This window comes from Cricetulus griseus, assembly GCF_003668045.3.
Source record: "Cricetulus griseus strain 17A/GY chromosome 1 unlocalized genomic scaffold, alternate assembly CriGri-PICRH-1.0 chr1_0, whole genome shotgun sequence".
NCBI classification, from domain to species: Eukaryota; Metazoa; Chordata; class Mammalia; order Rodentia; family Cricetidae; genus Cricetulus; species Cricetulus griseus.
Window position 1 is genome coordinate 230,896,969 of NW_023276806.1, and position 16,853 is coordinate 230,913,821.

The 16,853-nt window shown below is 45.1% G+C and overlaps 1 pseudogene; it reads right to left on the reverse strand.

The window, feature by feature from the left end:
• The window catches only part of LOC100774413, a 49,103-nt pseudogene extending 36,060 nt beyond the window's left edge, over positions 1 to 13,043 (reverse strand).
• Between the last annotated feature and the right edge of the window lie 3,810 nt (positions 13,044 to 16,853).

Here is a 16,853-nt window from a genome sequence, read left to right on the forward strand (position 1 = left end):
AGAATTGGACAATGCCATTCAATCAGTCATTGAAGCATCCAAGGTAGCAGATCAGAAATTTGAGTCTAGATTTGAATGTTTGGAAGATAATTTACAGTACAGGGCTGACAGATTACATAGGTCCATACAGTTGATTGCTGAGGACTCAAAATCAGCAAATCATGACCTCGAATCTAGACTCCAATACCTAGAAGGCAGTTTCCTTCCTAAGGATGCTGCCTAAAGATGATCGTATTAAAGACCTAGAAAAACATGTAGATGAGCAGTTAGAGCAATTTACAGATTCACTAACATGCTTGGAATCTTTTATGATTAAGGAGATCGAAACATTTCAAAAGGATATCATTGCTAGGCTTAAAGATCATTGGGATGCCTCAGAAGCAGAATCACTCCAATCCCAGGCACATACTCCACCCAGGTATCATGACTATTCTTCTAAGGTTGTTACTCGTACACCATTAGTACCCAGCTACCATGGTAGAAAAGCCAGCTTCTAAGAAACATCCTCATGGATGGATGGCTTATGAATGGCAACCTATACAGCTGAAGGATCTTAAGAATATTAAAGAATCAGCTGTCTCATATGATCTCCATAGCCCATACGTAAAACAGCTATTACATTCATGGGCAACCTTTAACAGGGTGACACCCACAGATTGGGAACGATTGGTAGCAGCTGTACTTGAGAATTCATGCCAAATCCAGTGGAAGGCATTAGTAAGGGAAGAGGCAAAGCTCCTTGAGCATCAGGGCATAAAGGAAGGTTTTGAAGCCCCTCTAGATAAGCTTCTTGGTCAGGGTATTTATGCTGACCCACAGGTTCAGGCTGAATATGATGATGATATACTGTCTCTATGCAGGAAAGCAGCATTAAATGCCTGGGATAAGGTTCGTGAGCCAGGATAATGCCTAGAAACTTATACCAGAATAGAACAGGGACCTGCAGAACAGTTCCAGGACTTCTTATGAAGGTTAACTAGGGCAGTAGAATTACAGGTAACAGATCCAGAAACGAGACAATCAATTATATATACAATAGTTTATGAAAATGCAAACCCTATATGCAAAAGAATACTTTTGCCTTTAAAGATCAGATCAGCTCCGCTAGAAGAATGGGTTTTGTATGCAGCCAACATTGACTATAATGTGCAAGATACTGGAGCTTGGGTAGGAGAAGCCATCTCCAAAGGTTTAAAACGGCAACAGGAAATTAAAAGGTCTAGAGGTGAGGATGTAAGGGCTTGGCAAGGAGAAGCACCTTACAGAGGTCAACATAGATACCAAGAGGCTAGAGGTTACTACTACTATGAACCAGAACCTTGGGTAGGAAGAGCCTTCCCCTGGAGACCACGAAGGCTCCAGGAACCTAGATGTTTCAACTGTGGTAAAATGGGACATACTAAGAGAAATTGTAGACAAATGAATTCTAACAATGCCTCATATGGAAGGCCACTGCCTTCTGGATTGTGTAGAAGATGTGGTAAGGGCAGACACTGGACCAATGAATGTAGATCGACCAGAGACATGCAAGGAAACCCCTTAAGATTGGGAAACCCCGAGGGGGACCTCAAGAAGGCCCCCACATTGAGAAAGGTCAGGTCATTCCCAATAGCAGTGGAAGACAATCTCTCACAGGAACAATAGATAGTTCTTTGCCTATTGTGAAAAATTATACTACTCTAGATGGTAGTTTGAATGGTGATGAAGAATCAAGTGTGAATGGACAAAATGAGAAACTCATATTTTGGCAAGCTTCTATTAATGATAAAAGGCCTCAGTTGAAAGTGAAAATTAATAATAAAGTTATTTCTGGCTTAGTAGACACTGGGGCGGATGTAACTATTATTACTCAAAAGTCTTGGCCTCAGAAATGGCCTCTTAGAGAGGCAAATGTACAATTTTTAGGAATTGGAACTCTATCTAGAGTTCGACAGAGTGTTAACTCAGTGGTCTGCATTGGACCGGAAGGACAGAAAGGGATACTGAAACCATATGTGGCAGATATAGCTATAAATCTCTGGGGTCGTGATCTCTTACAGCAATGGAATACTCAGATTAATATTCCTCCAGTGTCAGATACAAATTATGTACAATCTTTAGATAGTAGAAAAGATCTGGTAAGACGCTATGGAAAACGGTTACCAACATCCATGCTGTACAGAAACTAGGTACAAATGATGGGCCTTCAGAGGAGCCAAAGGCCCTGCCATTGAAGTGGCTTACAGATGAACCACTTTGGGTAGGACAATGGCCTATGACCTCTGAGAAGCTAGAGGCTTTAGAAAAGTTAGTACAGGAACAGCTAGATGCTGGACATATAGAGGAATCTACCAGTCCTTGGAATTCTCCTGTATTTGTTATCAAAAAGAAGTCAGGTAAGTGGAGAATGCTGACAGACCTGAGAGCCATAAATAAGGTAATTCAACCAATGGGCTCTCTGCAACCTGGAATGCCATTACCTTCCTTAATACCTAAAGGATGGCCTATCATAGTCATTGATCTAAAAGACTGTTTTTTCACAATACCGTTACAGGAAAATGATAGAGAAAAATTTGCATTTACTGTACCAACTCTTAATAATTCACAGCCAGTTAGGAGATATCAGTGGAGGGTTTTGCCACAAGGAATGCTAAATAGCCCTACTTTGTGTCAGCACTTTGTACAGCAACCTTTGGAAATAATTTGTAAGAAATTTTCACAATTTCTTGTTTATCATTACATGAATGACATTCTTTTATCAGATACTAATAAGGAAACTTTGGAACTTATTTTTGAAATGGTAAAGGAAGTTCTGCCTGTTTGGGGGTTAGAGATTGCCCCAGAAAAGATACAAAGAGGAGATTCTATTAACTATTTAGGTTACAAGATAGACTTAGAGAGAATCAGACCTCAAAAGGTACAAATTAGGAGAGATCCTTATCAAACTCTTAATTCTCTTCAGAAATTATTAGGGGAAATTTCTCAATTACAGACGATTATTGGTGTAGAAGGATATGACTTAAAGCATTTAAAAATGGCCCTTAAAGGTGATAAGGACCTAAACAGTCCTAGAATATTATCTGCTGAGGCAGAAAAAGAGTTACAATGGGTAGAAAACAGAATATTGGATGCACACGTAGATCGGATAAACCTTAATTTAGACTGTATTCTGGTTATCTTGCCATCCAGAGAATACCCTTCTGGAATTCTGATGCAAAGGCAAGACACTATATTGGAATGGATATTTCTGCCACATAAACAGAATAAAAAGTTAAAGACATATATAGAAAAGATTTGTGATTTGATTTTAAAGGGTAAATTAAGACTTCATCAGCTGACTGGAAAATATCCAGCAGAAATTATAGTAACTTTAACTAATGAAGAAATTTCCTCCTTGTGGAAGGATAATGAATATTGGCAAATAGCTCTTACTGACTTTTTGGGGACAATTAGCAACAACTATCCCAAAACTGACAGAATTACAAACTCCCATTTCTGGAGTTCTTACCTTCTACACTGATGCCAACAAATCAGGTAAGACAGGTTATAAAGCAGGTGAGGTAAGTAAAGTAGTTCAAAGTCCATATACATCTGTACAAAACCTGTTAATATAGTTACTGATTCCCAATATGCAGAGAGACTCGTGCTACACATTGAGACTGCAGAATTTGTTCCTGATAATACAGAATTAACTTCTCTATTTTTACAATTACAGGAAACTATCAGAAACAGAAGTAATCCTATATATATTACACATATCAGATCCCATACGGGTCTGCCTGGCCCACTAGCACAAGGCAATGATGAGATTGATCGTTTATTAATTGGAAGTGTGCTAGAAGCCTCAGAATTTCATAAGAAATATCATGTAAATAGCAAAGGTTTGAAAAAGGACTTCTCCATCACTTGGCAACAAGCCAAGGAGATAGTGAAAAACTGTCCTACTTGTTCCTTTTATAATCAAACTCCATTGCCAGCAGGTTGTAATCCTAAGGGCATTTGGAGAAATGAGGTTTGGCAGATGGATGTCTTTCACTTTGCAGAGTTTGGAAATTTGAAATATGTGCATCATACTATAGACACATTCTCAGGGTTCCAATGGGCTACTGCTCTTAACTCTGAAAAAGCTGATTCTGTTATTACACACCTGCTAGAGGTGATGGCAGTTATGGGTATACCTGCACAAATAAAAACTGACAATGCTCCAGCATATGTCTCTACAAAATTGGAACAATTTTTCAAATATTATAACATAAAGCATGTTACTGGTATACCACACAATCCTACAGGACAAGCAGTGGTTGAGAGATCTAATAGAACACTTAAGGAGATGCTCAACAAACAAGCTTGGAAGACTAAACCCCCCAAACATAGGTTGCATAATGCTTTATTAACACTAAACTTTCTTAATGCCAATGAAAAAGGACAAACAGCTGCAGAAAGACACTGGACTACAGAAAAAACTGATTAACTCAATCAGCCGCTATACTTCAAAGATGTACTAACCTCTGCATGGAAACCAGGACATGTGTTACTTTGGGGTAGGGGTTTTGCATTGGTTTCTACAGAAGAAGAAAAACTTTGGATACCATCAAAGTTGATCAAGATTTGAGTGGAAAAGGAAAAACCTCTCAACAAGGACAAATGACAGGTATTCTACTAAGGTATATCTCATAAACTAAATAGAAACCCCCCAAAGGAAAGGGAAGTGTTTTGCTTTTATCTTCACAGGAAAACTCATCTTCAGAAGGCAAAGGACACTGCATGGGTAGATGCTTAAGAAGAAAAGGTAGCTATAACCATCAAATAGAAGGAATGTGCCATACGGTAAACTTTACAGCTGTCTCTCAGAGAACTCTATCTCTCTTCATTTCCTAGTCCCTATTCAATTGAACCAATGCTGGATTTAGAGGTGGATTTGGCTTTCCTCCTCTAAAATCCAAGCACATTATTTAACTAAACTTTAGTGTTTCTGTATTGTATCAAGAAGCCAATTGATGTAATACAGAATAAAAGAAGAAATTAGGGACTGTCTTTGTCTTTTCTTGGATCTTTCTCTCAAGGTGTACACCCTCTCATAATTGTTATGCTCTCATGGTTGCATTCCCCAGCATGTGTACATACACAAGCAAACATTTCTCTGCTAACTGTTTATGTTTTAGTCCCACACAGCCAATGAAGACCTGCCTGACAGCAATTCCTGGACATCCCGAATAGAAAATGGGCCACACCTCCTCAAATGCACTGGATCCAACTTGCTCCATTTCGCCTGACACTCCAGTCAGAGGTTCGGGTACTGACTTCAATCAAGTTGAGGATTTCAAGGGAGATCTTCAATCAAGTGAATCCCATCTAACATGGACTGGATACAATCCTTTCAAGACTTTCACCACACTAACATTTTCTTCCTACAGGACCCCACATGACTATCATCGTCCCATTTCAGCAGGAAGTAACTTGGAGAATGCTATGCCCCTTTTCCCCATTGTTGTCACTTAGGATAGTGTATATACCTAGTTAGAGATAGCTTCCTATTGTTTATGGTTGGGATTGGAAGGAGGTGTTCAGGCTTGGATACCTCTTTCAGATGACTTTAGGGTTTAGCTAAAATAGATAGTTAGGATGTGATATAAACAGATTGTTGTATCTTCTTAAATTGTTGTATCTTCTTATGGTTGTTAATTTTGGATACTTTAAACTGTTAAGTTTTAATCCTCTTTTAGACTAAAAGGGGAATTGTAGGGGAAGCTGTAGCCATGCCTACTTAGGGGCTGGCTACAGGTGTGCCTGACCACGCTTGTGAGGGCGTGGTCAGAGTGACGTAGTGTGACTGCGCTTGCCCTTTCGGTTTCACTTTGCTTCTTGCTGTACAGACCGCTACCACGCTGGCTGGCTAGGTTGCTCTGTAAGTAAGGCTTTTCCCTATTAAATCCCCTTATATTTCTACCTGACTCTGTATTGGTAATTTCCCACTATATCCTCCTCTCACACAGCCTCCCATGGATTCCGTTCTTGTGTGCCTAAATAACTGTGTTGATCTGATTATATGTTGTCTGTTAAAATTCAATCCCATTTTAAGATTATCAAATCAACAAGTAATATATAACGCTGAATTTATTTCTTATATGCTGTCTGCCACGCTTGACCTGCACAGTGTTTTTATGTGGGCCGTTCCTTTCTCTTTGCTATTTCTTATCCTTGAATCTCAATGAAGCAGGTGATTTTAATTCTTTGTTTATTTGAGAAAAATGTAAGAAAGCATTATAATCACAGCCTGGCACAGAAGCTCAGATAAAATGCAGGTGACAAAAAGGAGAGTGACATGGGAGAGGAGGGGACTTCTGTCCAGTGCTGCCAGGGCCAGGCAGGGCTGAGTCAGCCACCAGGGAGCACAGGTCTGCAGGATCCAGAGCCAGGAGGAGCCAGGCCCTGGGATACTCTATCAATGGAGAAACTGGAGCCATGGAGACAGGGGAAGCTCCTTCCTTCAGCCTTCTCACCTCACCCAAACTCAGGAGTCCTGCAGAGCACAGAGGACAGAGGTGTTTGCAGACCTAACTCAACAGTGATTCTCTCACCCCCTCAGACCTCTCCTGACACAAGGCAGTGAGCAGAGAGAACTCCTCACACCCTAAGTCAACTCTGCTTCAGAGCACAGACTCCTTAGTAAGTTCAGGGAACAAGGCTCAGTGCAAACCTCCTGCCCAGGCCCTGGGTTCTGCACCTTCCCCGGTGTTTCTGTCTGGTGCCCATCAACCCCAGCCCACATGGTAGGGAAAGCAGATCTGTCTCTGAGGGAAGACTGATGGGTGTTACCTGTCTGTGAAGCCCAGACTGTCCTAGAAAGAGAATAAAATAGAGACTTAAGTACATGGAGGAGATCTGTCCCAAGATTCATGTCCCCAGACTCTGAGCTGCCACCTGAGATTCCTCTGACACCACAGCGCACAGCAGTGAGGCCAGAGCAGACTGTGGACAGAGAAAGGGGCTCAGGAAGCCTCAGGCACACACAGCCCAGTGGCTCTTCCTTCTCTCTTCCTCTGTTCCCAGTTCTCAAGTCAGAGTCACCTTAGCTTTCCCATGGCCATATGTTATCACTCCTTAGGATCTAATCCAGTAACTTTAGACTGTTGGGTTCAGAGTTGATTGAAACCTGAGATCACAAGGCCAGTGACATCCCGAGAACAAAGCGTGGCTCTTCCCTGAAATGCTATGGGGTCTTGGCCACCACCAGGCTCCTTACCTTTCTGGTTCCTGAAGTAGATGAACAGCCCCAGCCCGAGGAAGAGCAGACCCAGCACAAAGCCCCCGATTCCACTCAGCATCTTGTTCTGTGCAGATGTGGACTGTGCCCCTGAGAAAGGAAGCCAGGTCTAGAGGTTTTCAGCCCAAATTCTGTTTCCCTTGGGACCTTGAGATTCAGAGTGTAGAGACTGGGAAGAAGGCTGTTCTAGAAGAGCAGGAATTGAACACCCTGCTGATGTTGGAAAGCAATCAAACAGCAAGAGGGTCACAGCATGAAGAGACTTCATATGGCTGCCCTGAGCTGAGCCTCTGAGCTCTGAGGCTGCACTGTCCTGAGGGTGACAGAGCTCAGCAAAGTCAGAGCTGAGACTGGAGCCCCTGAGGTCAGCCGTGACCCTGTGCTTCTTCTTGTCCAACATCTGCATGAGCAGCAGCAGAAACACAACCCAGCCAGAGGCAGAGGCTGCAGCCAGGGACAAGCAGGTCCCTGGAAGGCTCAGAAGAGTGTGTGGTGGCCTAACTGCTTCCCAGGGGACCAAGGTCCTTGAAGAAGATCACACACCTACCCTTGTGAGCCATGCTGAAGATAGCACAGCACAGACCAGTGGAAACTGTGTGGGCATTGAGAGCTGGCCGTGGGCAGGGACTCGCAGGGTCAGAGAAAACTGACAGGCAGGGTAAGCCACGCCCCTCTCTGGTGGGCGGGGACTCACAAGGACAGGGCTTCCCACTCACTCTACTCCACTGTGACAGGGCTGGTCAGACTGGGATGCTCCACCTGGCAGGTGTAAACCTCTCCACTCTGAGGAACCTTCTCCAGAATCACCAGGATCTGGAAGGTCCAGTCTCAATTCTGGATCAGGCCTGTGGACACGACCCCAGCCTTCTCCTCCTGGTCATTCCGGAACCATCTGACTTCAATGTGGCCAGGGTAGAAGCCTCTCACAGAGCAGACCAGGAGGTTGTGGTGCTCCAGGGGCTGTATCTTTGATGGGTACACCGTCACCCTGGGTTCAGCTAAAAGAGAAAGTGAGGTGATATTAAGTCATGAGGGCAGAGCTGTCCTCCCAAGACAGCTGTCTGTCTGCCTCTGTCCACCCAGGGTGAAGTCCAGGGGGCACTAAGATTCTAACATAGCTGTCCCAGGACTTAGGGTCTGTTTTCACACTTTTTTTTTTTTTTTGGTTTTTCAAGACAGGGTTTCTCTGTGTAGTTTTGGAGCCTATCTTGTCACTCAATCTGGAGACCAGGCTGGCCTCGAACCCACAGAGATCCACCTGCCTCTGCCTCCCGAGTGCTGGGATTAAAGGTGTGTGCCACCAACACCCAGCCTGATTTCACACTTCAGCTGTCAGCTCCACTCACTGGAGGAATCACCAGCAGGAGGTGAACATCCTGGCAGTGAGAGAAAGGCTCATTTCCCAGCTGTGGTTCTGCCTCTTCTTTTTGGAAAAGTGAGGTTTGCAGTCTCTTTGTGAGCTGTATGTATGGTCTTGTAAAGCTCCCAGTTTTTCTATTTATGATTTAAAGATTTATTTTGATACTAAAAGATTTACACTTAAATTTTTTGTGTTTTTGTTTTTTGTTTGTTTTTAAAGACAGAGTTTCTCTGTGTAGCCCTGGCCATCCTGGAATTTACTCTGTAGACCAGGTAGGCATCTAGTTTCTGGGTAACAGTACCTATCTGAGTTTCTAGCTGGCTACAGATATTCTTTAGCTCGTCACGGTCTTCTGACAGCCTAGCCTCTAAGGCCTCAGACATGGAGGATCTCTCTGTGTTTATCTTATCATAAATATGCTGCATCTCATATTGGGTAACACACAGCTCTGTCTTTAGCGTATTGGACACAGAGCCAAGCTTATCATCCAATATCTGTTGCACTTGCTGCCCAATTGTGGTCTGACCTAATCTGTTCTCCAAAACCTCATTGCATAAAGCTGTTATTTCCTGTAAGTAGGTATTGAGGTTATCCTTATCCCTGTTCCTGAGCCCTCTGGCTAGTAATATTATTTGTACCAGCAAGCTAACTGCCATTACAGCATATAGACCAGTAATTGGCAGATTAGCATCCTCCTCAAACATTGAATAAGCAAATATAATAAGCAAAAATATTACCAATTTTACCAAATGATAAATATTCCGCCATAATTTTACCTGATTTCTACTCCAGATGCAGTAACTATATTTGACCAGCAGGTGGCACAGGTGTTCAGTTAGTCTGAGGCGTTTGGCAGCAGTCAGTGGCAGCAGTGGAGAGAGGTCACAAAAGCGGCTGCACTTTTCTTAGAGAGTAAATGGCCTTGAGGCCACAACCACTAAATGAGGCCCTGCTTTAAGGCCACTGCATGGACCCTGCTAAAAGCCAAGACCTACTCCCGAGGCCTATTCAGTTCAAGGGCTGGAGGCCTCCGGGGCCGGGTAGGCCACAGTCTGAGTTGGTCCCAAGCACACGGTGGTAAATCATAGGTGTTCTGTGTGAGTCTCCAAGCTAGGCAGACGGTTCTGAGCAGCTCAGTGACAGTGGGAATGTGCTTGTGTAGGGCAGCAGGTCGGCTGCCAGCTGTGAGCACCTGTGGAGAGAGGGAGCTTTCCCAGCCTAGGCCTGCAGTCCTGGTGGGACCCACAGGCTGTCCCAAATGGGGACAAGATTCCTGCTCCTGACACCAGGTAAAGTGGGGAATTACCAATATGGAGCCAGGTATAAATAGAAGGGTATTTAATAGGGAAAAGCCTTACTTACAGAGGGACCTAGCCAGCAGGTGGGCAGCGGTCTGTACAGCAAACCGAAAGTGAAACGGAAAGTGAAAACCCAGCCACCTGAACACCTCTCACTCTACATCACCCTGACCACGCCCTTGAAGGCATGGTCAAGCACACCTCTAAGCAGGTGTGTCCACAGCTTCCCCTACACTGTCCTATGTATTTATATCTATATCTGTCTAAATATTTGTGTGACCCCCCTCTCTCTCTCCTCCTCCCTCTCCTTCTTCCTCTATCCTCTCCCTCCTCCCTCCCCTCTCTCTCTTTTCCCTTCCTCCCTCCCCCGTCCTCACCTCTCTGCAGCACAGTTAATAGCCCCACAATGGCATAGTTGAATCTGCAGAATGTGTCCACCTTGGCCGGCTTCTGCTCCAGGAAGCCCTCCTGGCTGCTCCAGTACTCGGCTTGGATCTTCCCAGCTTAGTCATTGCTTGGTTCTTGCTCATGCTGCTGTCAAATCGCAAGTGTTCCTCCTGGTTGTAGATGTGTCTCTGCAAGTACCACGCCCTCTCCATCCCATTAGATAAATGGCATTCACTTTGACTTGTTGCTAGAAACCTGCAGTGGAGACAGGAGTGTCACCTGCCCAAGAGGCTCTCTCTCAGGGACCAGACATCCCAAATCCATCAGTCCCTGTATGGGTACCCAAACCAGCAGGGCATGAACGCCCTGGACCACCTCTGCCTACACTGCTCTCTCTCTCTCTCTCTCTTCTCTCTCTCTCTCTGTCTCTCTCTCTCTCACACACACACACACACACACACACACACAAGCCATAAAACAAAAGGACACAAATTTTGCTTTCTCTCTCACACAGAGAGACAGAGAGAGAGAGAGAGAGAGAGAGAGAGAGAGAGAGAGAGAGAACATAAAGGAAAATAAAAGGACCCCAAATCTGGGAAAACCTAACTTCACTTCCAGAAAAAGCACAAATACTCCAACCTTTCATTAACCCCTCCCCTATTTCTGAAGTCCTTGTCTATGACTCCCAGATCCCAAATGGGTGGAGAAGTTGATCAGCCATTTCATCTCCCATTCTTAGCCAAGAAAACATTTCTGCTGAAGCTGTCGAGATGGCTCAAGGGTAAAGCATTCACCTTTCAAGCCTGAGAATCTGAGTTTGATCCCCAAAGCCCACACCTATAACCCTGTGATGGGGACACAGAGGAAGATCCACGAGTCTCACAGGCTGCTAGCCTAGCCTACACTGCTTGGTGAGCTCCAAACCTATCAAAGGGCATGTCCCCAAAATTAAACCTTCTGAAGAATGGCAGGGATGTCTCCCTCTGCCTTCCACTGCTCAAGGAGACAGGAAGTGTTGCTGCTCGCCCACAGTCCAGAAGAGAAAAACTATGGGGGGGGGGGGGTAAAACAAGACAGAACAATCCTGCCATGGTCAACTAGAAGGGACTGGTAGTGACACTTGCAGTCAGGTCACCTTCTCAATGGCCAGAACCCAAATGGGTGCATCACTGCTATTTCAGAGCCAGAGAGACCCGTGGAGCAGGGACACCTTCTGAACCAGCGCCAATAGTGTCCTCAGCTCAACCTGAGGGCTACAATGGAGACCACACAAAATCCTGCCCCCCGCTGTGCCTCAGCCTGACCCTCACCCCCACCTCACACTCAAACCTCTTCACCCTTTCTAGAATATTCTGTCAAATGCTCTTTAGGACTGGCCATGCCCAGCCTACTCCAAAGAGGGGAAAATGACCTCCCCTCACTTCTTCAGCTTGAAATTCTGAAAGGCGACAAACCAAAGGGACATGGTCAAGAAACTATCCCAGAATGAGAAAAGTCAGGAGAGAAGGATGGGACCCTGTTGACAGAAACCAGCAGGGAGACTGGAGGGATGGAGGAACCAGAGAAGCTCTCTGGGGAGTGACAGTTAAGTGTCTAGGAAGGTTAACGTGACCTCAGACGGGAAGGGTGGTGACTGCAAATATTTAGGGAGGTGACACCATGTGTAAAAACTTGAGAGAGTTCATGCACTTACTCAAGAGAACAGAACAGTGGACCTCAGAATGTCAGGGCGAAGTCCAGGGATGAGCTGTAGGGATTGTGTGCAGCCAAGCACTAAGAGCCTTGTGGTTGGTGTAGAGCTTTGGACTTTTCCTAAATAATAGGAAACTGTAGAAGCTTCTGAAAATGAACCATGATCCCAACACTGATCCACAGTCTCTCATCTGAATTACAAATCCAGAGAATTCACTCACCAGGTCTTTTTAAAATGAAATGCCAAGTTCATTTGTCAAATCTGACCTGTGGGGAGGGGTGATGAGATTCAAACCTCTTTCATGGTCCCAGGTCAGGGAATGCAGGAGAAAAACTAAAATACTGGTATGTGAAAATGAAAACAAAATGGGCTCTAACGCTCCCCTGGTTCTCAGAAGAACAGCTCACAGCTCACTGAGCACATGGTCTCTAAGGCTGCCTTAGCTGCCCTGTACTCCCAGGGAGAAAGGGAACTGACCCACCTCCCACCAGAACTTCCACATGGGAAACTCTGCTTTCTACTTAAAACAACAGAAACAAACATACAAAATGGAATCCAAACACACATATGCAGTTACGTTTTTAAAGAGAAACCTCTTTATCTGATATAGCTCAACACAATGAAGACCACAAGCCCTGTGCAAGCGGCTAATTTAACATCATGATTCATCAGTCTTCTCCCGGCCCTGAGGGAATGTGACACAAGGCTGGAGATGTTACTGGAAGAAAATGGCTGATATCCGGGGCCTCTCACACAGACCTGAAAGGAAACACACATCCAGACTCCTATTTGGGGAAATAGTTTGGATTTCAAGGGAGGATGTGGTTAGTCACAGAAAATATCAGTAGATTCAAGGGACTTGACCTGGACAGTGAGGATGTTGGCCCCTTCCTTCCCCCACCCCCAGCAGTTCAGCCGCTGAGGTTTGCATTTACATCTGGGGTCCCTGACCAAAGCCACCCGAGGGCTCAGGGCCATCAGGGTCAGGACCACAGCTGCCACACAGGAGCCTCTGGGGAGCCAGGGACCCATCATGGTGGAGGATTGGATGGTGGTCTCCCACCCTGGAAACTATCTCCCGTCTCTGTCTACACCCAGGTCAGCAGAACCAGGGGATTCACTGCTTTGGTGCTGTGTTGAGTAAAGTCAGTGCTTGGGAGCCAATCAGTATCAGATGTGAGCAGCATTATCAGTTGCTAGCTAGAAATTCAGTATGAGGGTCCTCTTTGGAAACAGAAATTTCTTTTCTAGTTAGTGTTTTTAATGCTTGATCCAGTTGCAGTTGAAACATTAATCAGCCCACAGTGCTGAGTCAGCTCTGCTGTGGTCAGTAATTCATTCATCACTGTGAGCACTGGGGCAGCGTTCACCTCCTACACAGGGCTGTTGGCACGGCTGTGTGTTTGAAGTTTGTGGGAGCAAAGGAGGTGACTGAAGATGACAGCAAGCCAGGAACCTTTAGCCTGGCACTTTCTGCCCTCAGGTTAATGATGGAGATGACAAAGGTGATGCCAGTTCATCCACTTCAGGTGAAGTCACCACCATCTCTCACGTTCCCTAGAGCTGGACAAGGCTGTGGTGCTGTGGACATCTCCAGGAGCAGCTTCCCCTAGTAACTGATGATGTGGCAGAATGCTGGCTCCTGATTGGACATTGGAATCTGCACTTCTTCAGTTAGGGAAAAGTCTGACAATTCATGGTGCAGTCCTGGCCTGGGTCGGGGGAAGGGGGTGTTCCAGCCCTGCCCCTGGAGTATTGCTGACTCCAGAAGCTCAGTCGGAGGTCCCTGTGGTTATCCACAAGGGAGACACTCAAAATAAAGGCTGTGCATCTGACACTAGAGGGCAGCCCTTCTCTGCTTACCCTAGCTAGGAAACACCTCTTCAGACAGCAGTCCTTCAACACTGAAGGAAAGCATGGCTTTGTGCAAATCACATAGGCTTTGTGGTCAAAAACCCAGCCATTTGTTGGTTGGGTAACTTCCAGTGTCTGCCATCTTGAAAAGTTACTGTGGGTAAAGAAGATTACTTGGGGGTATGAAGGTTACTAAGGGTATAAAGATGACTGGGGGTATGAAGGTATGAAGATTACCTGGGCTATGAAGATTACTTGGGGTATGAAGGTTACTGGGGGTATGAAGGTTACTGGGGGTGGCTTATATGCTTTAAGCTGCTACTGCCCAGCCTTGGGACTAACAGTCTTGGCAAGAGGTGCTTAGTACTTTGTTACCAACCCAGGAGTGTGGAACCCCATTTGGTGGCTTAATCTTCAGTACCACAGACATCCCAACTCTGTCATCTGCCTCATCACCTTTGCTTCCCTTGTTATCTTCATTTGAAGTCTTTTACTTTTAAATATAGGAAGTTTTAACATTGGAAACACTATAAAGCTGCTCAACTCAAGTTTCCCAACATGAATAGATATAATCTCTAGAGCCAAAGTGTCCAGACTATTAGAAATTATTGTAAAGGCTGACAACATGAGTTTCAACATGCACCAGAATGTTCTTAAATCTGGCCTCTTGGAAGCCCTTACCTCTAGGAACTTCCCTTGCCCCTTGTGAGTTCTGAGACTTTGTTATGACACTGATTCCAGAACCTTCACAGACCATATCCTGCTTAGGTCCAATGACCATAAGCCACACAATTCCTGGGAGACCCTCTGCACCCTTGTCTACAAGGGTCTCCCTGACACTCAGGATCTCACAGCTCAGAGGCTGTGAGCTTGAGGCATTTGTTTTATCTTGATCTCTCTGACAAAAGGATCCAGATGACGTGGAACTCACTGAAGACACTAACTAGAAGATGGGATCCTTGGGTGAGAGCCAGCTTCCTCTCTGGCATTTCCTTGATACCTACTCTCTCAAGTCCAGTCTTGGGGACACTAATGGAACTGGCTTTCTTTCTTACCTGGTGTCTTTCAACCCTAATATCCATCCTTTCATTCTGACGGAGTCCTCTGGGAAGCTGAAGGAAAGTTGCCCATGGTCACCTCCTCTCTGGAGCAATCTTCTCTGGCTTTCTGAAGTTTGAACTCTGAGACAGAGCATGCCATAGCTCCTGCATCCTTCCTGCACAATCTGCCTCAGCACTGAGAAACAGGGGCTTGGTTCCTTTTCCCCATAGGGGAGGGCCATCCTCCAAACACCCACACTAAGAGCATTTCAGACACCCAGCAAAGGGACAGCTGCTCTCTGGGACTTCCTCTGAGCCCACCATCTAAGTTTATCTCACTTCCACAAGAGTTTAACACTCTCGTGGTGGAGACCGGCTGCTAACTTTAGAGGTAAATTCAGAGCAAATCTCTAAAGGTAAAGGGTTTGGCAGCAGAATTTTCTCACATTGCCAAACATCGAAAAAGACTCAGTAAACAGATGACAGTTGCGGGGGTGGGGTTATATCTCGAGGTGGATTTCCATTCGTGCTTTTTGGAAGGAGCCTTGATTGGAGAATAATCTATTTTCTTAGCCATTTGGAGTTTGATATACTTTAGTGTTTCCACTGTACTGACAGACTTGTAGTTGTTATGGATGTGTCCCCCATTCATCATCTTTTCTGCTCTGTCTTAAATATCAAATGCAAATCAACCATATAGCTATACAGACAGTCTACCAGTCCCTGTGACAAAGTTCACAAACTTATTCTATCTTTCGGCTCAGTGGGCAATGACTCCAAGGCCTTCCTCATTGATAAGAAATGTCTGTGCTCACACACAATCACGTTAATATTATTACCTTCAGACAGCATCTTCCCAGGGCCTTCACAACAAGATGCTCATCAGTGCAAATATATGTTGCTATATATGTATAGCAGCAAGTATTTATAAGTGTACAAATATACTAATATTTATGTTTTAAACAATATGGGAAATGTTTACATAAAAGGTTAAATTATACACACTAATATAGATGTTCTAATTTTTTTTCTCACACTTCAGAGGACTGCTTTGCCAACCAGGCCTTCTCCTGCTCCACTGAGGGACTCCATGGAGGAGCAGATCCCTCAGATTGCCCGATTTAAAGCCAGGGTTACAGCAGCCAGGGCTCTTACAGAGCCAAGTGAACAAGCATAAGAGCTAAAACTGAGCTGGGACAGGAGTGGCAGATGCGGGCTTGGCTGTGTGGCTTGTAATCCCAGTGCATGGAAGGCAAAGTTTGTGGAAGAGTGGGGAATCAGAGCCAGCCTCAGTTACATAGTGAGTGCAAGGCCAGTTTGGGCTGTGTGAGATCGCATCTAAAAAGAACAACAAATCACTTAAAGAGTTAAGGAAAAAAGGGGAGGGACAAAACAGTGTGATCACAGCAGTGGTCTCTGGGTGGCCCAGGGCCTATGGGTGTCCATCCCTTTGTTTCAGATATAATTCTAGCTGTCATCCTGACTGCACTGGGCTTTGCTATCCTGGCTGCCCTGATAACAAGACGTTCAAGGCAGAGTAGTTGTCGAAATGGTGAGTAACCATAGCCGTGCCCCATGAAATTCTCAGAGGGAGGGAAGCTGAGGTGCAGGAACAGACTTTGTTGGTGTGCTCAGAGAGTGTCCCACACTGATGTCAAAGATCGTACCCTGCTTGTGTCTCTGCTCACAGAGTGAAATTCCAAAGCCTACACTATCAGCACTGTCAACAAACACACAATTAGCAAGAGGAATGAGAATCCTTTATAAAGCAAAGTCTGTCTCAGTTCCAAAGGGAAGTACTCAAGTCTGAAAATGTGGGAAAACAAGATGCTGGCAGAAGCCCCCTCTGACAGTTCAGAAAGGACCCGGGGCTGTGAGCAACAGCTTTGGAGACAGCACACAAACACTCGATGGTTCCTATAACAGGAATGAGACAGGGCCACAAAATTAAGGTCCCTCTCCACAGGATAACACTCAG